Below are 26,697 nucleotides of genomic sequence, written 5' to 3'. Positions count from 1 at the left end.
CGAACCAAATCTTCGGGAATTCTAACAGGATTGTATCAAACAAAAAAGTAAATTAAGAAAGAATTTACATTTTTAAGAGATTGGATTTACCCAGAAAAGAGAGTGGAAGAGCACCCCATGATTGCAACTGTAATTTGACCGTCTTTGTTACTTTTTCAAAATTAACCTGAGCTATCTTGTCAATGTTATGGACTATTTGGACACCTAGATATCTGATTTCCCTTTTTGTGAGCTCTGGTTTTTGTTGGTTAATCAAATATCCGGACACCCTTCCAAAGCTCTCCAACTGGTCCCATATCACCGGAAGTGATTGTTCTAGGTCTCCTGTTAGGATCATAAGATCATTGGCATATAGTCCGATTTTCTTTTCCCATCCGTTGCAACTGAAAGGAATAATATTCCGGCAAGCTCTTAATCTACAAGCAAGCAGTTCAATGCATATATTGAAAAGGAGAGGGGAAAGGGGACAGCCCTGTCTGGTGCCCCTGCCAATTTTTATTGATCTTGTAAGATTACCATTAACGAGGATTTTAGCAGATGGATTTTTATAGATGGCTTTAACTGCTGTTAAGAAGGTTTCCCCTAGATTAAGACGCTGAATCATTTTAAACAGGAAAGGCCAACTGACTCGGTTGAATGTTTTTGCAGCGTCAAAAGTCATTACTGCTCGTGGGATCTTATATGTTTGCGCCATATCTTTTGCCCCGATTAGGTTGTGTGTTAATTCAAAGAGCTGCCTCCCTTTCATAAAGCCTTTCTTATCTGGGTATATTAGTGATCCTATTACCTTATCCAGGTGTTTAGTTATTATCTAAGTGTATAATTTATGATCACTATTTAAGAGTGAGATACTCACGCGTGTACTGGAGGCTAGTTGCGTGCGGGGCTTTATTGACACCTGGGCAGACTCTATAATTATACCTATATTTAAAAAAGGGGACCGGGATAAACCCTCTCGTTATCGTCCTATATCCCTTCTGGATTCTTTTATGAAAGTCACCGGGCGAGTTATCTTGAATCGCCTACAACTATGGGCCGAAGAGGCTAACATCTTATCGCCGGTACAATATGGCTTTCGCAAGGGCTGCGGTACCTTGGAACAGGTCCTTAATTTTACATTACTTTTAGGTAAATACACCCAGGCCAAAGAAGGTAAACTCTTTGTAGTGTTTGTAGACCTAAGCGCTGCTTTCGATTGCGTCATTCACAATCGACTGTGGCAGATCCTGAGTGACATGAAGGTAGACGAAGTATTTATCTCCTTCTTAAGACAGTTGTACGCCGGCGCCAGGGCGAAAGTCAGGTACGGCATCAATGGTGAATGCACCAAGCCTTTTTATGTAAAGCGGGGAGTGAGACAAGGGTGCGTACTCGCCCCATTTTTGTTCAACCTGTACATTAATGACCTAGAAAAAGTTTTAGTTGCTGCAGCACGCGATTCCCCTCAGGTCAAACAGCATCAAATCGCGTCCCTCTTATACGCTGACGACGCAGTGATCATGTCCCGGACTCAAAGAGGTCTCCAAACTGCTCTGGATACTTACTTAAATTTTATGGACAACAGGGGGTTAAAACTCAATGTATCCAAATCATTTGTAATGTCCTGTGGCAGTTGTAAGAAAAAAGTTTGTCGCTTGTTTGCTGGGAAGGAGGAACTTGCTTCAACTAAAATTTTCTCATACCTGGGTATAGTCCTTGAGAAAACAGGGTCCTGGGGGCCAGCCATCAGAAACAGGACATTGTCATTTAAGAAAGCCACTGCTGCACTTATGTCTTTCTCGAAAAAGCTGGGGAAGAGACCACCTGAGATTCTGTTAAAAATGTATCAAGCGAAGTGTATCAGTACAGCCACATACGGGGCAGGTATCTGGGGGATTCACAATTCTTCCTCAATACAAAAGGTAGAGAATGCATTTCTGAGATTTATCCTGGCAACCCCTGTTAGCTCCCCTGTTTTTAATTGTCATGCTGAGTTGGGAGTGCGTTATGTGAGTGACCTGACTAGCATACAACCAGTTTTGCTCTGGTATAGAGTATGGACCTCGCCGGACCTAACGCTAAATAGAAATATCATCAAGGACTGCATGGGCCTGGATAGGGCCCTCAGGATACCCTGGTTGAAGTATATCTGTAATTTCACTAGAGATCTTGGAAGACCCGAGTTTTAACATCAACCTGAGTCATTGTGCAGGATAACTAGAAAGGACCTGAAGGAGCTATGTTGGTCTCACGTTGAATCACTTAGACTAGGCGTTGAATTAAATAAGAATCTTGTTCTGCAACACCAACGTATACTGGTCTCCTATAATATTCAGCCTTATTTAATCTGGTGTCAGGTGGGTTTTGACCGTTTTTTATTAACTAGGCTTAGGTTCGATGTCTTTTTCCGTTTAGTCTCTTTTCCCGCAGCTAATGATTGGGCTAGAAATCTTTGTAACTGCCCGTGTGATAACCTGTCTACCCAATCAACTCTGCATGTAATTTGTTTTTGTAAATTTTACTCGTTGGAAAGATCAAGATGGATCAAGCCACTTTTAAAAAAACATGGTTCATGGAGACATTGTCGCCCTGCTTTATTGTTTTTAGTTTCTCTAAATGATGAATACTGTGTGTCAATAATGCTGGGCTTTTTAAAAAGTATTTTAAGGAAAAGGAAAAGTTTAATCAATTTTTAGGTAATCTTTGTATGTCTTATTTAACAATTTTTACTGTGGTTTACTTTTGTCTTTGTAAGGAACTTCTTGCTTTTATGACTTCATGAATTTTGAATTCGAATAAAGTATTAATAATAATAATAATAAGAGTGAGATAGGCGTGTAAGATTCACAGGATCTCTGGTTCTTGTTTGGTTTCAATAAAATAGTTATAGTAGCTTCTTCCCATGACAAGGGGAGATCTTGACCATCTATGAAAGCCGAATTAAACATCTGAAGGAGAAAAGGGGTGAGCTCTTCCTTTAAAGTAATATAAATCTCATTTGGAATAGAGTTAGGGCCGGCAGCTTTCCCCTTTTTTAGTGTACTAATAGTTTGAACGACTTCCTTCAAAGTTATGAGGCGATTTAGATGGATTTTTTCATCGCTCTGGAGAGATGGAAGATCTAGATCTAAAAGAAAGTCATCTATCTTATCTTCCTTTGAAACCAACTCTTCTGTGTAAAGATTTTGAAAGAATTGAACAAAGGCATCTTCAATCCCAGCATCATCTGTAATAATACTACCAGTGTTTTAGCGTCGAATATCCCTTATCCAATTTCTAGACTGGTCAACTTTTGTTTTCCATGCAAGAAGTTCGCCGCACCCCTCCCCGTATTCGTGGTGAGACAACCTACTGGCTTCCCACTTTTTTTTATCATTGCTTTTATGTAGTCCGCGGGCTTATGTTTCGCTACTGTTAAATTTCATGTTTTTCTAGCTCCTCTTGATAGGTATATACTTCAGCTTCTAGAGTTTTAATTTCATCCCTCACTCTCTTGGTTTGGGCAATAGAAAGAGTTGTTTAAATGCCTCTAAGGAATGCCTTAAACGAATCCCATACCATGTGAAGGGAAGCTGAGTTAAGATTAAATTTAAAAACTCTTTAGTTGCTGTTTTTCAATTTTTTGATTACTATAGTTTCTAGCAATAGTGAACGATTTAAGCTCCACCTACGAAAAGACGGTCTCTTTGCGATGCCGATTTCCAGGACCACAGCCGAATGGTTGGACAGGTGTTCCAGGACGCGGCTAACCTTAATGGTGTTTTTACCTGTAGCAGCATCTACCAAAAAGAAATCAATCCAGGAGCGATGGCCGCACTTCTTGTTATGAAAGGTAAAATTCCCCCCAGCTGTCCCTGTATCTCATCTCTCTCCAAATATCTAAAAGCCCCATATCTGACATCAACTGCTTTAGGGCTGCTCTCATGTTTTGTGTCGTTCCAACTCCTCTACTTGAAGTAGAGTCTTAACTAAGGTCCAGAACCAAATTAAAATCACCACCGATTATAATAGGGTAATTTATGTTAATTAATTGAAGGAGTGGGGTGTATAATGGGGCCGGGTCATCTAAATTTCATCCATAATACCCCACAAAAGTCAGCCAGGAGCCGTTAATTTTGGCTCTGTCAATTGCCCGCCTCCCTAGATGATCAACAGTGCAATCCCCTAACATAGCTTGGGTAGTTTTTTTCAACACAATAGCAGCCGCTTTTGTTGTACACGTTTGGGTTGTACAAATACATTGTTCTACCCATTTTAGATTTTTTAAGATTAGTGCCCATTCTTCCTTAAGCAAGTGCGATTCTTGAATGAAAAACACATCACTATCAGATAGTCTTAGGTATTCTAAGATTTTCTTTCATCTAGATGGGACCCTGAGACCATTTACGTTACAGGACATAATTTTCTAACCTTTTGCTTTCTCTGTCCTACCTACGTCTGTCATAGGAGAAGTGAATGGTTAGAAAGCGAGATCTGTGTATGCTACCTACTTTTAAAAAAGTGACACACTTATCCGGATTGATTTAAGATATTTAAGATATTTGGTTGTTATTTGTAAATGAGGACATTTTTTTTTTTCTTTTTTCCCACCCTGGGCAAGAATTTAATTTTGAGTTTTATTTTTTTTTGTGGGCCTTTGATCTGGGCAATCAGGGTATTAACTTCAAAGGGGTCTTTGAAATAAAGCATTTTGTTATTCCACATTACCTTTAAAGGTGTGGGGAATCGTAGGTTTGCAGTGGCACCCAAACCTCTTAGTTCTTGGATGGATTTCCCTAATTCCTCCAGGGTCTGTCTTTCTATATCAGGATGTAGTTCTTTGAGAAGATTAATAATAAAGGACCTTATGTCTCTTCCCTCAGCCTCTTCTGGAACATTCAGAATCTTAATATTATTCTATTCTTGCGTTGTTTTCTATACTCTCTAGTTTGTCCCTCAGTTCTTTGTCCCTGTCTTTTAGTCTCATAATTTCGGATTAATTTTTTTCTACTTGTTTCGTGAGGTCTCCCAAGGCTGTTTCTATAGCTCTGACTCTTTCCGTTATATCATTCATTTTTGTTTCTAACGTTTCACAAACTGCTTGAATTTTGGTTACTTTCTGAGACTGCAAATTTTTCTCTAATTTCGGCTAGTTAGGTAACTAGAAGACCCTCTGTGGAAGACTGGGCCTCTAAGTTATGATCGGTAGCTGATGACCTTAGCTCATCCCTCAACTCATTTCTCTGTAGGCTGAAACGCCCCCCTGAGTCTCAGGGTTAGAATTTTGACACATGTTTTCAGTGTTGTCTTTCTCATCTGAGGGTGCTAAGGGAGCAAATCTGTTTTCGAGGAGTACAGGGTCCATGACTATTCCAACAACCCCGGTGTTGGTTATCTCATGCGGGTCGGAAGAATTCAATTGTGAAGAGTCAGTGCTGCTCCAGTTGCTCAGAGTCACCGTGTAGGTAGATTCAGAGCTTGACCGACTATCCTGAGAAACTTGGACAGACTGGACAGACAAGACAGGAATAATTTTCTCTTTTGCTAAATAATGTAGGCTTTAGAAAATGTTTGAGGATATGCTAACGTGCTCCTGTCCTTCAAAAGTTTCAATGTTTCCTTAGAATGCCGATATTCGTTTATTGCTGACTGAACTTTTTAGGTTTTTCCTGTCTAAACGAAAGATGAGGTAGTTCTAGTATAATTGTTTAAACATTTATATACTTATGTATCGAGGACTTAATTTTCTTTCCTCAGAATTTAAAATAATAAAGTTTAGACAATAGTCGTTTAGAAATATTTGTAGAGTAGAACTCGGAAGACTGCCTCCCCATGCAAAACGACCAATGAGATGCGAGGAGAAGAGAGAAAATGAAACATTTATTGGAGATAAGAGTATGATGTACTATAAGAATTACTGTGAGAAAATGGTCATCAGCTTGTTCACAAGATTGGTGACCTGTCCCTGCGTTCGTTGGAATACTGGAATACTGAATGCCGTGCTGATTCTGTTACTCTGGCTGGCGAGAATCCTGCAATTCTAAAGACTCTCCTATTTGACTTTGCACATCATGGGCTGGTGATGCTGCTTGTGCTATACCTTTTCGGCTGAGGGGTTAGCCTTTCAGACTAAATGCACGCTGTGAATTTGTATTTCTAGGTTTGTATGACAAACTGATAATCTTGCATATTTGTCTTTGCAATGATTTTTCTCTCTCCCTCTCACTCCTCTATACCTTTTGTTGATGTATTTTAATGAGTTGTTTCTTATTGTGAATTTATCCTGTAACATTGAACCTGAGAGATGATATTCTAATCTATGTACTTGTGTTCGACCATTCATATTATGAAATAGCAAGAAGAATTAACAAGATACAAATTAGTGTTTGTCTTTATTCATGAGGTATTGAATTATTTGACATGGTACTAATGATTACTGATGTTGAGCTATTTCTTCATTGTAGGTCCTCATGAGGTAATAGCATTACGACTTTCATTACTTAGTCCCTTTTGGCTCTACCAAAGATCCATTGGGGGACCTGTGTTACAGATAACTGTGTGATAATGACTACTGGGCCCATCATTAGAGTTCCATTTCCGATAGTTTTATAAAGGTTGGTGTGAGATGTTAGATGATAACAAAAAAAACACTGCTTCCGCTGCATCAAAAGTCTCTGTCAGATATACTCGGATTTCAATAAAAATCGTTAAACTGCAGATAGTCAGTGCTGAGCCAACCCTGTTTGCTGTCAATTCACAAAGAGACTAATCTTGAAGGTAATTATTCAGGGTAACTTTCCTTCCCTTTAGTTTATTGCCATATCGTGCAAGTGCTTTTCTCCTAAGATACTGTGCAACATTTATGCTGTGGTTTAAATGATTTCCACTACCTGCTACAAGTCCATCAACAGTTGTTTAAAAATAATTCCTGACTGTCAGCGAAGTCAAGCAATTGAAGTAGGTTGCATTATAGAGGGTGAAAACTGACTGAAGGTTGTCTAAAAAATTCACAGCACCTATTCGGCCTGTGATGAATTCAAAGATGATGACAAAACGTGCATGTGACTTAGCTAATTTGTGCTGGATTCTTGTCCTGAAACTGTGTGTTACTGGGATGGTTTTGAGTATGCAAAAACAACATATGATGGACAGAATGCAGAACAATGTCATACATTCACCCCAGTACAGAGATCTGGGCCTAAATCCATCGTTTTTTTGCTCACCATGCCATTCCAGTTTGAACCCAGCCATATGCAAATCAGTCTTGACCCTGTGCCCCATGGGAACAGTCCAGCCCGAACTGCCAAGCCAGGTCCTCCCTGGACTGGAAACAAGCATCCTAGGACCGGTTTCGGGCTTTCAGCCCTCGTCAGCCAGGATAGCTTGATTCCAGTGGCATGGAGAGCAAGGGACTCACGTCTGAGCATACCCTTCCCACTCGGGGTGACAAATGCAAAAACAACATATGATGGACAGAATGCAGAACAATGTCATACATTCACCCCAGTACAGAGATCTGGGCCTAAATCCATCGTTTTTTTGCTCACCATGCCATTCCAGTTTGAACCCAGCCATATGCAAATCAGTTTGAGTATGACAGTGTCTAGAAGGGCAACAGACGCATCTGCCCAAATTACTTTGAGTTTATATCAAAAGTAAACAGGAGTTAGTAGAGTAGATAGTGGAGCTCTCATTTGTTGAGTATGGTTTAGTAAGAACACCAGGTCCAGAATCCAGTTATTCACTGCTGTAACATTATAGCAGTGGATCGGAAGCCAATCAATCAACCAATCTATAGGATTTGTAGGGCGCACTTATCACCTGTCAGGGTATCCAGGCACCAAATCTGCTGCAAGGGTGTTAGGCGAAAAGCTAGGTCTTGAGCCTCTTTCTGAAGTCCTGAAAAATGCAAGGTCCTTAAATGGATCGGGACACTGCTCCAGGATTTAACTGCCAGGAAGGAGAATTCACAGCCTCAATGGATGCTGTGGGGGATGCAGGTGTATGGGTGAGGTATAGATAGGTGAAGCGCAGGTGGCTGGAGGGTTGGTAAAAGTTCAGTCAGTGGTTGACGCAATCTGGTCCTTGGTTAAGTAAAGCCTTGTAGCTGAGTGTCAGCAGCTTTGAATTGGCATAATTTGTGAATGGGGAGCCAGTGGAGGTTCCTTAGGTGAGGGGATATGTGGGTTTGTCTTGAGAGGTCCAGAGTGAGCTGTGCTGCTGGTTTCTGAATGACTTGAAGTCTTTTAGTGAGGTGCGCTGTGAGTCCAACATAGAGAGCGTTACCATAGCCAGGCGAATGGTGTTGCGGGGCTGTGTGACAGTGCACCTGATGTTGATAGGGACCCATTCTAGCAGCGTGGTCCATGTAGGTAACAGCTGTGGAGCTGGGTTAGGGGGGATTTCGGGGGCCATGGTGAGGGAAAGTTAATGATTTATTTAATTTTCCCTCTTCATCGTCCCTCAAAATCCCCCCTTAACCGGCCCCACCGCCTTCCCGCAGTTACCTGCATGGACCACGGCTGCATTCAAAGATAATACGTAGCATGGGGAGTGTGAGGAAGCAGGTGGATGATACTGCGTTGACCTGGCTCTTCATATTTAGTTTGTTGTTGATGATGACTCCTAGGTTTTGAGTCTGGTCCGTGGGCTGTTGGGAGGGCACCTAGACCTGCAGACCATCAGGAGTAGTCTGACGGTGAGGATGAGTTTACGGATAAAAGGACTTCAGGTTTGGCGGTGTTGAGTTTGATGCAGTTCTCCTTCATCCAGTCGGTGATGCTGTTCATGCAGAGGTGAAAGCTTGTCTTTGGATAGCGAGAGGAATAGCTGTGTCTCGTCTGCATAGGAGATGATGTTTAGTCCGTGGTTTCTTGAAAAGTTGGCCAGAGGGGTCATGTAAGTGTTGAAGAGGGTTGGGCTGATCAAAGATCCTTGGGGAATGCTGAAGATGATGGGCTTGGGTTGCAAATTGAAGAGAGGGAGGATGACTCTCTGTGTTCGTCCAGAGAGAAATGAGGCAATTCATTTCAGGGTGCCACCACGGATGTTGATCTGTTGGAGTCTCTTGAGCAGAGTGCGGCGGGAAACTGTGTTGAAGGCCATTGAGGGCTCAAGGGGAATGAGGCCAGTGGAATCTCTTGGTCCAGGAGGTTATTGCTATCGTCCATAGCCGCAATCAGGGTGGTTTCAGTGCTGTGGTTGGAGAGGAATCCAGATTGCAATGAGTCCAGTAGCTTGTTGTCTTCTAGATATATTATGAGTTGTTGGTTGATAACTTTCTCCAGTACTTTTGCTGGGAAGGAGAGCAGGGAGATCAGTCAGTAGTTCTTGAGTTTGTTGGTGTCGGCAGTGTCATGCCAACCACTCACCTGTACTCCTTTGCTCTTGTTGACAACAACTGAACCCTAGTCTCTCTAGGAACAGACAAATAGACAGAGGAAATACTACACTCTGACCATCTGAAAGATCCCAAGGAGAAAGGGGGTTGGGAATGAGAGAAGAAAGATAAAACAATCCTGGTTCGGACGTCTGGTTCACCTTGTCTTTTCTTGGGCAACGTCTCTGGGTTTTCCTATATAGACCTGGGAGAGTTTCTCTGCCAGAGCTTTGGTGTTGGAGGAATAGCACTCTAGTGAAGGGCACTCGGGAATGATTCTATTAAGGAAAACATAAACATTATTACCCAACAGAATTATTAGCAATTGGACATATAATAATGTGATTCTTTGTTAAACAACTCTACTTATATAAATTGTATATTGTCTTTGAACACTCTTTGTCAATTCAAATATTGGCTCTTATTTGTGATGGTTGCCTCTATAAAGTACAATATGGATAATTAAATATTAGTTTCCCATAAACATTTCTTGTTGGTTCCACATATTTGGCAATAATATAAAATATGCACCTGAGTTGTCCTTTGGATATTTCTATACCACGCTGTTCACAAATGATTTGAGCCAAAATATATGTTAACACAAATGACATTAAATAATATAAACATGAGTCTTATAAGTATAAGAGTTTGATGTGAAAAAGCAGTTTGGTTATCCCTTTTGAAAGGTTTTGCAGTCCAAGTCCTCTTTTCTGTATTACGTTATTTCACTGCCTCAGTGAAAGTTCTTGCCTTGTTTTCTCAAAAAAAAAAAAAAATTACACATTATATTGTGTGCACAGATTGTTTCTAACAAAATGAAAGTTTTTCCGACTCACCGATAGTCTTCTGACATCCCGTTAGGCCTTAAAATACTAAACTTAGCTCTTTTTCTTTTGACAGGATCAGCAGTGTCGAACTGGAAGCGCAAAGGGGAAGAATATGGAAGAAGAAGGAGTTCCGGGGAAGTCAGGGAGCCACGGAGGGATGCCAAAGGAATTTCAGCAGCTGGGAAGCCGAGGTCACCGGATGGAGCACCGCAGGAGTATCACGTACCGAAGGAGCAGGAGACAGGTAAGTGATGGAGAAATACGAGACTAAGCAATTTGCAGGTACACACGAGTGGTTTAAATACCTTCCTGCTGCTCATGTAGATAATTAGCAACTCGTGTTTCATGTGTTGACTGCAACACGTGAAATGCTAATTTCTGTAAGATCAGTAAGTCTCTCTTCCTGATTTTACCTTTATTCCATGTGCGGACGCCTCGTGCCAACATGAGTCATCGTTTTCTGAATATAAATACGTTCTACAGAGTCTACATGCTGTATACGGATATGTAATAAAATTATACATACATTTATAATGAAGCTGTCAATATTAAAACATACCTATATCGTATTTCACGACAAATGACAACCCAAGCAAGACTAAGAGGGGCATGCATGAGTGAGCGCCAATCTATAGTGTATTTCACGACAAATGACAACCCAAGCAAGACTAAGAGGGGCATGCATGAGTGAGCGCCAATCTATATCGTATTTCACGACAAATGACAACCCAAGCAAGACTAAGAGGGGCATGCATGAGTGAGCGCCAATCTATACTGTATTTCACAACAAATGACAACGCAAGCAAGACTAAGAGGGGCATGCATGAGTGAGCGTCAATCTATATCGTATTTCACGACAAATGACAACCCAAGCAAGACTAAGAGGGGCATGCATGAGTGAGCGCCAATCTATACTGTATTTCACAACAAATGACAACGCAAGCAAGACTAAGAGGGGCATGCATGAGTGAGCGCCAATCTATAGTGTATTTCACGACAAATGACAACCCAAGCAAGACTAAGAGGGGCATGCATGAGTGAGCGCCAATCTATATCGTATTTCACGACAAATGACAACCCAAGCAAGACTAAGAGGGGCATGCATGAGTGAGCGCCAATCTATACTGTATTTCACAACAAATAACAACGCAAGCAAGACTAAGAGGGGCATGCATGAGTGAGCGTCAATCTATATCGTATTTCACGACAAATGACAACCCAAGCAAGACTAAGAGGGGCATGCATGAGTGAGCGCCAATCTATAGTGTATTTCACGACAAATGACAACCCAAGCAAGACTAAGAGGGGCATGCATGAGTGAGCGCCAATCTATAGTGTATTTCACGACAAATGACAACCCAAGCAAGACTAAGAGGGGCATGCATGAGTGAGCGCCTTAATACTCATAACAGGCAGAGGGTTTCTTGAGGAGGGGTTTGACTTTTGCGTGTTTACTGTCATCAGAGTAGGAGGCTGATGTGATGAATTAGTTGAGGATGTCTTTGAGTCTGCTGCCAATGGTGCTCTGGCTGAGGTTGAACAGGTGTTGAGGACATGGGTCTGTGGGGGATCCTGAGTGAATTAATTTCATGATGTCAGTGGTGTTTTCACTGGTGAGCTGGTTCCATTTGGAGATTCTGTGGATGATGGGGGAGTCTGTGAGGTTGAGAATGCTGATTGTGTCAGTTGTGGTGGGCTGGGGTGTGAAGTGTTTGTAAAATGTTCAGATTTTGTGATGGAAGTTGTTAGTGAGGGAGTCGCAAAGATCCTGGGGGGGAGGTGAGGTTTTCTGTTGCTGAATGGTTGGCAAACTCCTTGATGCTATTGAAGATTTCTTTGCTGTGGTTGGAGCTGGCTCGAAAGCGAGTGGCTAAGGCATTTTTTCCGGCATCTTTTAGGAGTTTGTGGTATTGGTTGAGATTGTTCTTGAATGTGGTTCAGTCATTGGGGAGTTTTGAAGTACACCATTTCCTGTTGAGTTGTTTGCAGTAGCTTTTTGCAATACTGAGTGCCGGCGTGTTCCAGCTGGCTTGTTTAGAAGGTTTGTTGGGTTTCGCGATTTTGTAGGGGTGATGATGTCAGGTCTCCAGCAGACTGCAGAATAACAGAGCAATGGTGAATGAAGCTTTTCCACCATGGCCCCCTTCTCCCTGCTCATCTGTGTATCTGGAGAGCGGAGGGATGAGTGCCACTCGTGCTACCACACACTATCTTAGCTGTTATTCAGGGGCATCTGCAGAACGGTTGTAGCCAGTGTGAGCAGTGGTGTGGCTCTCCTCTTTTGAATGGAAAACAGAGCGTCAAGTTTTGGCAAGGGCTTCTGGGAGTTAAGGATGGCATGCTTTTCTATTTGGTCTATTTGGAGTAGGGTGAGGCTATTGTTAAAATTGGAACAAGAGGGCGACAGGATGCCAAATCTACATTTATTTAAAGTTTGATAGAGAAGAGAGGGGAACTGCTGTGGGTGAAAGGAAGCATAAAATATTTTGTTTTTGAGTGGAGGAAGGGAGAGTACTGCTTTGGGTGGTCGGGTTTGCAGGGAGTGTCAGGATCATTTTAAAACTGTGGTTACTTTATTTCATGATAGGAAATATTGGTAACGCTCTACATCTACAATTATACAATTATAACCCTATGCTTCCTATAGAAATGTTTTATTTTTAACTGTTGGCCCCAACTCACGTTTCCTAGTTAATGTTAAATGATTACTATGTAAAACACACAGAGAGCAAATTTCTACTAATTCAGTGTGTATTCACATGAACAAATAATTGAAAAATCAATTCTTTACCATTTCAGCTCAGTCTTAGGTTGTAGAAAGGAACAAGGCCCTGTGTTTTATTGCAATTGTATAATTCTATGCATTTAATGTTTATGTTTTACTATCCGAACATACACCTTCATTCAGTCTAACACCGATTCTAAATGTTGTTTTAACCTTAGTACAGAGATCGGTTGAAAAGAACACACAATTTGAACAAACATTATACTAGGATTGAAGACTGAAATCAAAAGGACAGAGTGTGACTCCCAGCGATTTGCACAAGGCACTCAATGTATGAAAATATATAGACCCTGATGTCAACCTTTCAGCTACTGAACATTGTGTTGTACAACCTTAGGGTAAGCATTTTTCAAAATTTGTTTCCAAAGTTCATATCTAGATATTTCTAATTAACTATAAAATGGTATTCTTAGCTGTTTGGCCCATTTATTAAAATCTTCAATATTATAATCACCATTTTATTATTCAATCATTCATTTTTTCCCATCACAATGGTATATGACTGAACTTACTTTTCTAAATATAACATTTTTCATTTTCTTTATATATTGGATAAAGTACCTCCAGCCGCCATACATTATACGGATATTTCAAGTAAACAGGAGTTTCATGACCATTTAGAGGAACGAGACGGAAGTCAGAATTCCTTTATAAGATTATGGAACTCTGAGTTGACTTGCAATATCTGTATGAGGTACTGTGGGGGTACTTAATTCCTTAAAATACATGGTCACATCATCACCTTCCCACAAGCCACTTAAATCGCGCATAGCTCTTTGATATGAAACAGAGAGCATGTTTATAAACCTGAAGAATAGAAATGGAATCTCTTGTGGAAAATTAAACACATCCAACAAAGCTGTTAGATATTTGCTTTGAAAAGATCTTAGAATTGGTTTAATATAAGTCAGTTTTATACAAAAAAGGAAAGGTACAGTAGAAACATATAGAAAGGTTAAACCATGTCTTTATTTGCCTAAGGAGTGCAAACAATAAACATGTTGCCTTGAATATTTCCTTTCTGCTTGTTACTGTACAGCTAAAGAAATAAAAGCAGCATTTCGTTTTATTCTTTAAACAGTTGCTTTAAGTATGCTGCATGACCTGATCTACCTTTCCCCGCCACTGCTGGCTCTGGCTGCAGGCACTGTGAAATCAGATCTCAACTGTAATAAGTTATTACAGTTGAATGGCTATGTTATTTCTTTATATTAGGAGATTAGGTGCAACACAAGTCGCCATTATAAAGTATATAATACTATAGTATTATACAGCAGGGGCGTAACACAGGCCCCCGCAACCCCGGGGGTGCAGGGGGGGCCCAAGCTCCAGGGGGCCCCCTCAGCACAGAACTCTTGCCGGAGAGCTCTTGATTGAGCCCAGAGGGGGTCCCTTCATGTTCTTTGCAGGGCGGCCCCCTCAATTTTCGTTACGCCAGTGTTATACAGGGAGTACAGGATCCCACGTATTTCAGTGTGATTATGCACTAAGTGGAGGCAATCCTCCACATCCATTCTGAGTAGCATTCAGTTCATTTTAGAGATCTTAAATTGTTTACAGATTGGCCTTGTTGCATTCAGGCTCCATGAGCATATTATTGTCTATATTTCGGATATGGAAAGGGAGAGATTGCCAATGGGTGGTCGGAGTGTGTGGCAGGTTGAAGGAATATGTGATTCTAATATAGAGAACTGTATGAAGACACTGAGTGAGATGTAACCATGTTGTGCATGGCTCCATCATGACCAGCCTACCCCTGAGCTGCTGACCACAAATAGAGAAGAGGATGTGGGAGGTGGGCAAGAAAAATATGAAAATCTTCTTGTTGTCGATTTTGTCACTTATTGTCCCATCATGGAAAACAGCTCAATTATTAACAACTGTCCCTCCATATTTCTTTGTTTCACCTGTGCATTGTCTTTGTGCACCTGTACATCGGAAGCCGGAAATTGCACCTTCTACTGCATTATACCAATGCCCTTGCTATTTAATTTCTATCTCTTCGTCTAATATGTCAATATCTCTTTGCGGGTGAACTCAACCTGCTCTAATGGCTAGCTCTAAGATATATCTGTTTCCCAGTTGCACGTTTGTTTTTAATAACTTTGTTTTTCATTTTAATCACATTATAAGCATCACAATTAACAATTCTCACAGTCTGATGAAATATATAAGCTGCCAAGTTACAGTGCTAATACAGTGTGTGAGGTTTGGCAGCAAACCAAAACAGTAGTGCATCACACGTCCAGCCTGTGGCAGATATCCAGGCCAATCAAGTTCTCACTGTCCATATTATAAATCCAGTGAGCGTGTGATGCCTCATAACTAGGTCAGGGTTCTGCATGGTATACATAAACAATTTAAACAGTTTCTCAACTATAGGTACGGAGAGTTGCGTTGAAGGGAAGGGAATCTTCACACCACCCCAGCTGGCACTATGCCACTAACCAGTTGTGAGGGCAAGTCATTTTTTTGGGCGGTAAGATACGTTTTCAGTGGGCCCCAAATGTCCCTGGGCCTTGAAGAAGATGGGATAGTTGTGAAGTACATGTCGTTGTGAGTGTTGCATGTAAACATTCTTCGTAGCCAATTCTGCATTGTAGGGACTGTCTTACTACCCCAGTGGAGCGCAACCCCCCTTTTGGCTAATAGAAAACTAAGAGCTGCAAATTTCCGATTTTTTTATGGGAAATTAACCATGTAGCCTAAGAGTGCAATTTCGGGGATCGGGTCAAATGGGATATGGAGAATGTTGCCAAGCTCCTTATGAATCACCTTCCAAAATGGTTGCAAGCGAGGGCCAGTCCATGCCAAATGGGCAAAAGTCGGCGTGTCGCGATCCGCATTTTAGGCAGTCATGGGGCTTAGTCGAATCTATTCTGTATACTTTGGTGGGTGTGCTGTATACCTTGCGCAGAAACTTGAAGTGGAGCAGCTTATGTCTGCTGTTGAGGTAAATGACTTTAGTTAGGGAGCAACATGCGGTCCATTGGTTGTCCGTAATCGGTCTGCCCAGGTCTCCCTCCCAATCTTTTCCGTGCTTGTCATCGTGCACAGGGACAAGCTGCGCGCAGAGCTTATACAGTATGGAAACAAGATGTGTGCCCCGTGCATTCTCAATGATGAGGGACGGAGGAGCAAATGAATAGGGTTCTAAAGGGTAACTGGGCAGTGTGGCTTTTAGCGCAGACTGTAGGCATCGGAATATGAACCGGTCCATAAAGGTGGCATCAGGGAAGTGGATTTTGTCTTCACCGGCATAAACATGGCCATCCGGAAATAGATCTCCCACTTTCGTGATCTCGAATTTAGTCAATGTGCGCTGTACTATTGTTTCGCCTGTAAGTGGGAGCCAGCGGGCATTAGGAAGTGGGAGTACATTCGAGTACAGGACAGTTGTGTGAGTGTAACGCCATAGTCTTTCCCAAGCCCAACTGGTTGTGGAGACTGTTTGAATGTCCGTTGGGTCTCTAGGGAGGCCTTTGGGAAGGATGGTGGACAGCCGCTCAGGGAGAACTAGGTCTGATTTGGGGAGGAGATATGGAATCCTAGCATCAGGATGATACCATGTGTAGCTGCTAAATAATATAAATAGAAATCGGGAACTCCGTAGCCACCTCTGTCGTAGGGGAGAGCTAGGGCCTGCCAGCGTACAAGGCGAATTAAGTGGGATCGTAGTGTCGCGAAGAAACTGTTTGGAAGTGGGATGGGGATATTGTTGAAGAGGTACAGGAATTGGGGGAGTACAACCATTTGAATTATAGCGACACTGCCAGCAAGTGATATGGGTAATTTCAGCCAATGGTCTATTTGTGTCTCTAGTGCGGAAATCGCTAGCACGTAGTTAAAGCGGATCATTTCCGTGTCTAAGGGTATATATATATATGCCAAGATATTTAGTAGAGTTAGCACACCACTCTAGAGGGAACTCCAGCTCCCATGGTGTCGTACTGTGTGTGAGGGGAAATATGACAGATTTGTGCCAATTAATGCCCAATCCAGAGTGTTGGCCGAATCGAAGGATCTCGCGAATTTCAGTTTCACATTTCACGTTCTTTGGCTTAAACTCGTTTTCTTAGGTTTCCCTAGTAAATGTTTCATGAACCAACACTTTCCCCTGCCACCAGTTGCAAACTAAGCTTTGTAATCAATTAATTATTGGGTAATGCTGGCATTCTGATTTCCATTCATTGTACTTGGAGATGGACTTTTATTGATGACACTGTCAGTACTTGCACGACCCCTGTTACTTCTTTGATTGTATTTGTTTCTTGAATTCCAGAGTACTTATAGTACTTAATAGTTGGAGGTATATGGTCAGCTCCATTCAACTGAAGACAGTGTAGCAAATATCCCCTGCCCCACCTCCCATTTATATCCTATAGCACATTTATTGGTGAAAATAGCCCGATTTCTTTAGGCACAGCATTTTCCTGAAGTCATCAGTGTTTAGAATTTCTTACTGAAATAGGATGACTTATGTTTCCATTATGGATTCTCCACATGAAAGCAAGATCTCTTTGCCAGATCACGAGTTCTTGAAATTTTCCTTTGGCTAATACAAGTCTACTGCCTCTTTAGTTCTGGACATAGTTGTATCCCTGATTCTTTCACGGAGCACCAAAGGTTGGGTTACAAAACATTGTTGACGGGTGCTATTTCATATAATTGCTGGTAAGTTAAGGCAGTGTTTGTCCCAAGCCGCTTTTTCTTATAATACAGGATTCCGAAGGTGGTAATGTGTCACAAAAATATTTCTGCCTATTTGTTGTGTGGTATTTTGTTGCTGTGGTGGCATGTTCTGCTGTTTTTTATGCTGATCTGTTTTAGCGCTGTATTAATGCAATGTGGTCTTATTTTTTATTACCTCAGTAGTTGAGGTAATAAAACAGTGCTGCTCCTGCTCTTCTACTACTTAGAACACCAGCCAGCCCAAATCTGTGGCTTAGTCTGAGTCTAATCTTAGCGCTCAGAGTGCCTGCTACATGTGATATGGCCCTGGTTTCTTATTCTAGCATGACAAGTCAGCTGCCATTCCCTGCTCAAGTGTTATCAAAATTACATAATATCTTTATGGTTAAGTATTTTTGCCAGGTATAAATATGAGTACATCACTATATCAATGTTGATAAAAATGGCATACAATTATATTGCTCCCACTACATCAAAAAAGCAAGTACATTATGGGGTTAGTTTACATTTATTGGTCTTTGTTTATTGTTCTTAACTCCAGATCGACTTACCTAGAATGAAGTGGTTAGGTTGATGTTGTGTGTGAGAAATGAGTTGTTGGTTGAGAGGCGGGTGGGAAACCTGTTCGAGCAACTGCCACAATCCCTGTTAGGGTGAACCACAAAAAACATTAAATTAACCTGTGCTTAACTCTGGCACAAAAACAGTCAGGCTTAACTTGGAGGCAATTTGTAAAGTATTTATGCAGCACACAAACAGTAATAAAGTGATAAAGTATTCATGCAGCACACAAACAGCAATAAAGTGAAAATCCCACATCAATTTAGAAAAATAGAGTATATTTTAATAAATTATTTGATACCTAAATAAAAAAAAATCAATAGAATTAAAGTTATGGATTTTTAAAGGTTAAGGTAAAAACGAGGGACTAAAATATCAAAGCGCCTACCACAGACATCTAGTCGCGCCACACACAGTCAAAGTTGAAAAATATGGCCGCCCGCGATGGCGCGTGGGTCAGACACCAAAAGTGGATTGGGCCCTGGGATCACAAGTCCTTTGTGTTGTGAAGGCATAGCACAGACTATTCTGTTGCAACTGGGCTGTGCCCAGCAACACCCCCCCCCCATCCTGCCATCTATCCCTCTATTGTGTGGCTGTCTGTGAGGAATAAACAAAGTCCATCTTCCCACTACACGCAGTCATATGACCCAGGATAGGTGTCAGACACCAAATAGTTTAGGGCAGGAAAAGGTCAACTTTCTAAAAGTGGTATCTACAAAATTATAATTTGAAATCCAACTGTACCATTAAAGAGGATTTTAAATTGCAATTTATCAGATACCAAACATGAAATCTTTACCTGTTCCCAATCAAAATGTAGCACTTATTAAAGGTAATAGGGCAACCCGATGATATCCTATAGGTAGGCCACACAGTAGTGAAAAACAAACGTAATAGTTTTTCACTATCATGACATGTAAAACTTAAATATTACTGTCCAACCTTTTAATTACAATGCACCCTGCTCTGTGGGCTACCTAGGGCATGCCTTAGGGTTCACTTATAAGCAACAAAAGGGCAGTTTAAGGCTTGGCAATGGGGTCATATTGCTGAGTTAAATTAGCTGTCTAAAACTGCATACAGCCTGTAATGGCAGAGCTGGGACATGTTTTAAGGGGCTACTTATATGGGGATCACTGACATAATATCGACTACAAAAATATAGAGTTACAAAAATATCGATGCCAAAATATAGAATGCCAAAATATCGAAGTCCTATCTCCAAAAAGGAAATTAAAAAATATCGAATCCAAAATATCGTTGTAAATAATATAGTTAGTCAAAATATCGAATTTTTAAAATGTTTTAAAAGTAATGTTAAATAAATGAAATAATACATATAATTAACTGACACATACTTATAAATACTTAAATAACAGTAAACTTAATGAATAATTAAAGTAAGTAAAAAAAAAAAATTAATACATATATCTTAACGTGATATTAATTAAAAATATTCAATATTTTCTGTGTAGGATAGCGGGCGCGTAAAATTTACTATTACCACTCCAGTAAGTGCAATAGTAGGGAAAGCGTTGGATAGCGGGAGGGTAAAAATTACTATTCCCACTCCAGAGAATGCAACAGTAGGGAAAGCGTTGGATAGCGGGAGGGTAAAAATGACTATTCCCACTCCAGAGAGTGCAATAATAGGGAAAACATTGGATAGCGTAGGGGTAAAAATTACTATTCCCACTCCAGAGAGTGCAACAGTAGGGAAAGCATTGGATAGTGGGAGGGTAACATTTACTATTCCCACTCCAGTGAGTGCAACAGTAGGGAAAGCGTTGGATAGCGTAGGGGTAAAAATTACTATTCCCACTCCAGAGAGTGCAACAGTAGGGAAAGCGTTGGATAGCGGGAGAGTAACATTTACTATTCCCACTCCAGTGAGTGCAACAGTAGGGAAAGCGTTGGATAGCGTAGGGGTAAAAATGACTATTCCCACTCCAGAGAGTGCAACAGTAGGGAAAGCGTTGGATAGCGGGAGGGTAAAAATTACTATTCCCACTCCAGAGAGTGCAATAATAGGGAAAACATTGGATAGCGTAGGGGTAAAAATTACTATTCCCACTCCAGAGAGTGCAACAGTAGGGAAAGCGTTGGATAGCGGGAGGGTAACATTTACTATTCCCACTCCAGTGAGTGCAACAGTAGGGAAAGCGTTGGATAGCGTAGGGGTAAAAATTACTATTCCCACTCCAGAGAGTGCAACAGTAGGGAAAATGTTGGATAGCGGGAGGGTAACATTTACTATTCCCACTCCAGTGAGTGCAACAGTAGGGAAAGCGTTGGATAGCGTAGGGGTAAAAATTACTATTCCCACTCCAGAGAGTGCAACAGTAGGGAAAGCGTTGGATAGCGGGAGGGTAAAAATTACTATTCCCACTCCAGTGAGTGCAACAGTAGGGAAAGCGTTGGATAGCGGGAGGGTAAAAATTACTAATCACACTCCAGAGAGTGCAATAATAGGAAAAGCATTGGATAGCGTAGGGGTAAAAATTACTATTCCCACTCAAGTAAGTGCAATAGTAGAGAAAATAATAAATGTATTTTTATTTTTAAATTAACTAATTATTAATACAAAAACAAGTATTACAATTAATTACCAATCACAAAAGAATTGATTATTTATAAATACCAATACATTTTTGTTTAATTAATTAACAATTAATAATTAATTAACAAACAATTGTTTTTCAATAACAAACATTAATAAATGCAAATAATACCAATTAATAATTAATTTATAATATATTAATTAAGGATATACACAAATTATTTAAATAATTATTTTTTTCCAATTATATTACTTCCCACCATATTCCCGTATAAACACAATACCCGCTACAAATATTAATTGAATACAATTAACATAATTATCAATTTACCGATTAATACTAATTAATTACCAATTAATACTAATTATTTACAAATTAATAATTAATCAACAACCAATTAATTTGCAATACCAATTAATAATTAACTAATAACAATTAAATTACTTCCCACCCTATTCCCCTATAAACCCACAACCCGCTACAGAAGTAAAATGCAAAATTAAATTAAAGATATATTAATTAACAATATACACAAATAAATTAAATAATTATTTATTTACAATTATATTACTTGCCACCATATTCCCCTATAAACACACTGCCCGCTACAAATATTAAATGAATACAATTAACATAATTATCAATTAAACAATTAATACAAATTAATTACCAATTAATACTAATTATTTACCAATTAATAATTAATCAACAACCAATTAATTTGCAATACCAATTAATAATTAACTAATAACAATTAAATTACTTCCCACCCTATTCCCCTATAAACCCACAACCCGTTACAGAAGTAAAACGCAAAATTAAATTAAAAATAATTAATAATTCCTATAAATTATTATTTAATAATCTATAATTAAATTACTTCCCACCCTATTCCCCTATAAACCCACAACCCGCTACAGAAGTAAAACGCAAAATTAAATTAAAAATAATTAATAATTCCTATAAATTATTATTTAATGTACTATAATTAAATTACTTCCCACCCTACTCCCCTATAAACCCACAACCCGCTACGGAATTAAATTACAAAAAAATAAAAAAACATAAAATTCAATAATTTAAAAATATTCTAACATACATTCCAATATTAATACATACTTTTAACACATAAAACACTATAAAAAATTCGATATTTTTAACAACTATATTATGACTGTCGATATTACTTACTTCTATATTATTGCAATCGATATTTCTTACGTTTTTCGATATTCTTCACCACTATATTTTTGCAAGTCGATATTCTGTCCATTCGATATTAAAAACTCGATATTCTTGCTACTCGATATTTTTTTTTCGATATTATGTCTAGTTACCTTATATGGGTGGCACAATAATTGCTGCAAACCCACTTGTAGCATTTAATTTACAGGCCCTGGGTATATGGTGTACCAATCTACAAGGGACGCATAGGTAAATTAAATATGCCAATCAGGTGTAAGTCAATTTTACCATGTTTAAAGGACAGAGCACAAGCACTTTATCAGTAGATAGTGGTAGTAAAGTGCACAGAGTCCTAAAGCCAACAAAAAACGAATTCAGCAAAAATAGGAGGGGTGAAGGCTAAATGTTTGGGGGGAAAACCACACCAAGAATGCCAGGCCTAACATTGTGCATGTGATGTCATTGTCAAGCAATATATATTGCATGCGATATAGTGACCTTTCTACTATTTTGACACCAATCAGCTCATCTGCACCATAGTGGATTGTTGAGTAGGAATGAACCCATTCAGCAGAAAGGAAGATTTGCTTGTCAAGCAATATATATTGCATGCGATATAGTGACCTTTCTACTATTTTGACACCAATCAGCTCATCTGTACCATAGTGGATTGCTGAGTAGGAATGAACCCATTCAGCAGAAAGGAAGATTTGCTTTCTCCTCCTTCCAAACAGGAAAGGACCATATTTTTCCATAAAAGGTCAATGTCCACCTCATTCTGAGAGATCTTGATGGGAGTGTAACTGCTACTCAGAAACTACCCAATAGTAGACCATCTAAATGTCGATCTACTTTTGTGCAGTGTATTATCTTTCGATGCTCTGCTGGCACCCCAAAACCAATTTGCAGTTTGAGGATAGTGTGAACTTGAGGCAGACCTCCTTTGCCCACTCCATTGCACTGAGGCTATTCCTTCTCAGCAGCAGTAGTAGGCACTGATGGACAACATTTTGCAGCAGCAGGGAACACACTTACCATCACACCAAGCATTGTATAAGGCATGTTGTATACATCTGCAGTGCAGCTTGGGCAACCATTCCCGTTTAGAAAATAGATTCCCACATATATCACAGACAACATGTCACTGTGTATTTAATTGTGATACAGTGACAGCATTTCTACCACCACTTGTCCATTAAATGCACCCTGTACCACAAGGATTGCAGAAAGTGCAACCAGCTCTAACTCAAGTTTACACCCACTTGATTATTAAAACATCTGAACATATTGGTACCCTCCACCCACTCCCCCTCACACCCTCACACCCTCACCACAGATGTCCATAGCCCACACCTCTAGTTAGTGCAGGTACTGGATTTAATCATCGTATGTATGTTTGACCACATGTGTTGGTATTTGTATTCTGGAAACCTAGCTTGGAAGCAGTGAACTCTTGTATATCAATGCGGGTGGGGGATAGGAGATGACTAAAGATCTTATACATCAAGTATGCTGAACTTAATTTCTTGTTTAGCTCAAGGAACATACGCATGAGTGGAGCCCCCACTCACCCCATCAGGTATTTGAAAAATTCAGTGGAAGGCCATTGGACCCTAGTGTTCTCCCAACTTGCATCTTCCTAATTGCTTTGGTCATTTTCACCACCTCTAATTTCCAATCGAGGAGTGCGGTGTCTTCCCGGGGTAACTGTGCCGTGGGAATATCCCTGACAAACATCTCAAGATCTTGATTATGGCCTACTTCGTAGAGCCTGTGCCGTTTGGCCTGAAACAAGGCTTTTGTCTCCCCCTACAGAGGCTGTCTATTTTCCTCTCTGATGTGCACTATTTCATGCCTCGTGCCTACCCCAAGGTTCTGTATGGAGTCTGCCTTTTTAAGAGGCAGTAGATCCCCTAGGTCTTGAAATGTCTGCATCTTTTTCTTATAATGAGCAGCAGTGATAGCCACGAATTGGCCTCTAACTCCAGTTTTATTATGCCTCCAATGAACCCTGGCTCTCCTTGAAATATTGCTCTGTGGTACACCCAACCCTCCCCCTTCATCCTACTCTCTGATTAGCTACTCTGTAAACTCGGTGATTCCAAAACACCTCATTCCCCTAACTCACTCTCCTCCACCCTACTGCCTGACACTGCAGCCTCAATGCTGAGGCATCGGTCGCACCCCACCCCATGAACCTCATCAAATGCTAAACTTTGAGTGTATCCTTAACAAGCTGCTGAGTGAAACCCACTCCCTACTGAAGGCAGGGCTTTGATGTTGCATCACAGAGCAATGTGTCCCTCTTCCACGCGCTCTCCCATAGAAAACGTTCTGGGTTGTGCAGCAGTTCTAATACAACCCTGTCAGTTCTTGACCCTCATCTGCATCAACGCCTCATCTTCCCCATCAACCATCAATGTTCCCTCTTGCTGGTCATCAAGAATCAGGCCCGGTCTGTGGCCCAGTCTGTTCATTGATCCTCTCTGTATTTCCTATACCCCGTTGTTCTCCACACCCCCAATGATTTCCAAGCCGCTTCTATGTTGTGAAGAACCAAAACCGTCAGTCTGAAATAGTATAGTTTCGCTGGGAAGGGCATTTTTACCTTTACTTTATGGAAGGAGCGCTACCTCGTCTGTACCTCATACCTGCAAATCTGGGAACACCATCACCATCTGGCTTTCGCAATGCTTGGCGCCCATTTTTCCGCGCTTCACTGAGGATTGCTTTGTGATCGCCGTCATTTAGGGGCCATATGTATCAAAAACGAATTTAGCGAATCTCAAATTGCGATTTTTTGCGAATCGCATTCTGAGAATCGCAAAACCCGATGCAGTTAAAAGATCGCAAAAATGTTGTGATTCTCAAAAATTCGCAAAATAATAATGCAAATAACTAATTTGTGATTCCTCAATTACGAATTCGCAAATAAGGAATCGCAAATTAGAAAATTGGGAAATTCCGGTGCAGTATGATGACATCACAACCAGGTAGTGTGACTGCCCATGCTGCACCTGATTGTCAGAAGCTGAGTGAGAGGCTGGGAGGAGAGTGAGAGAATTGTGCACTGCAACTGAGAGAAGGAGAAATGGATCCCCCAGGAGGCAGAAAAGCACAGGAGGAGAATGTAAGAAAGAGGAAACATAAATTTAGTGAGAGGGAGCAGGCGGGTCTAATCCAGGAAATGGTAGTCAGCCATGAGCTCCTGTTTGGGAAGAAATCCCTACGTGTGCCAGAGGCACGCAAAAGGAAGATTTGGAATGAAATCCAGGAGAAAGTGAATGCCATCGGTGTGGCTCACCGCATTGTTGAAGACCTCCGCAAAAGGTGGTACGACATGCGTAAAAGATCAAAGGAAAAGGCGGCAACAAGGTTGGCAGAGGCAAAGAAGACTGGTGGTGGGACGTCTACTGCAACTGAGTCTACACCCCTGGAGGAGTTGGTGGAGGGCACCCTTCAGCCCTAGAGTGTGAGTGGCTTGGCTGACCTGGACATCTCCGACCCCCCAAACACAAGTCAAGGTAAGATGCATGCCATAACTCCCCTGATACATCCCCACCCCACCCCACTCTCACACTCAAGAAACACCCAGACAACAAACATGAATGCAACTCCAGTACATGTTAACAAGCACACCCAGCAATGCATTACGGGAGATGTAGTCACATGCACCAAAAAGTGGAGCAGTGAGACACCGCAAGGTGGAATCAGGATGAGTAATTCAGGAAAGGTAAAAAACAGACAGATAGTACTCATGTAACTCAAAATCTGAGAACTGTATTGCATTACCAATTCGAGGCAGGACACCAAATTATTGTGTGCATTTACATTCACAGCACCACTTAAAATACAGGAATCAATTGCAGAAGGGGAAGATGCATCCGAAAATGATGACCAGGCAGTGCAGGAGGAGCAGGATGAAGTCAGACCAGCAATCCCTGTGCCATGCACACGGCGCCTCATAGTGCCACCACTGCCACTGCTGAAGGCAGGGCCAACGGACACAGGTGGAGAAGCCCAGCAAGTCCAGAGCCAGCATGCAGGACAGCACACAGCACAGTCCCCTGTCCAACCTATTGAAGGGAGTGGGTCGAGACGCAGGACACGACCGTCCACCAGCGCTGCTTCCGTAGGCGAAGACACGGTGTTCTCCGGGCTTGAAGGCACCATGGTCAAAGTCCAGTGCCTGCAAGCGAAAGCATTAAAGTCAATCCAGCGCGAGTTTTCCACACACAATCACAACATGACTGACATGAGGGATGGTGTCATGGGAATGACAGGTGCACTGGAAGGACTGTGCACTGAGATAAGGAGAGACCGGGCAGCCAGGCGCAGGGAGAGACAGCGTCTGCACAGCCGGCTGGACTTGTACACCAGAGCTGTGAACCACCTGTCGACTGCCACGTCCCTGCTGGCACGTCAGTGTGTGAGCATGCAGCATGAAATGGCTCACTGCTGCCAGGATGTGACCAGTGGCCTGGTGCAGGTCACGCATGCCGTGGACCAGATGCGGACAGCTGCCACAGGTGGCACAGGACTCCTGAGCTCTTTGGAGACTGATGATCAGTCCAGCAGGAGCATCATAACTCCACCAATTCTCCAGGACAGATAGGGGAGTGCGCGGCAGGGGAGAACAGCCGATGACTCCAGGGAGGGCAGTGGGCACCCTAAGCGAGGGGCAACAGGCCGTGCCCTCAGGAGGTGAAGTGGCGTCAGGGGCACATGGCAATGTGTAAGGCAACA

The sequence above is a fragment of the Triturus cristatus genome, chromosome 8 (assembly GCF_964204655.1).
Source record: "Triturus cristatus chromosome 8, aTriCri1.1, whole genome shotgun sequence".
In the NCBI taxonomy this organism is placed as follows: domain Eukaryota; kingdom Metazoa; phylum Chordata; class Amphibia; order Caudata; family Salamandridae; genus Triturus; species Triturus cristatus.
The sequence above is the reverse complement of the archived record's forward strand: the minus strand, read 5'-3'. Positions refer to the sequence as shown.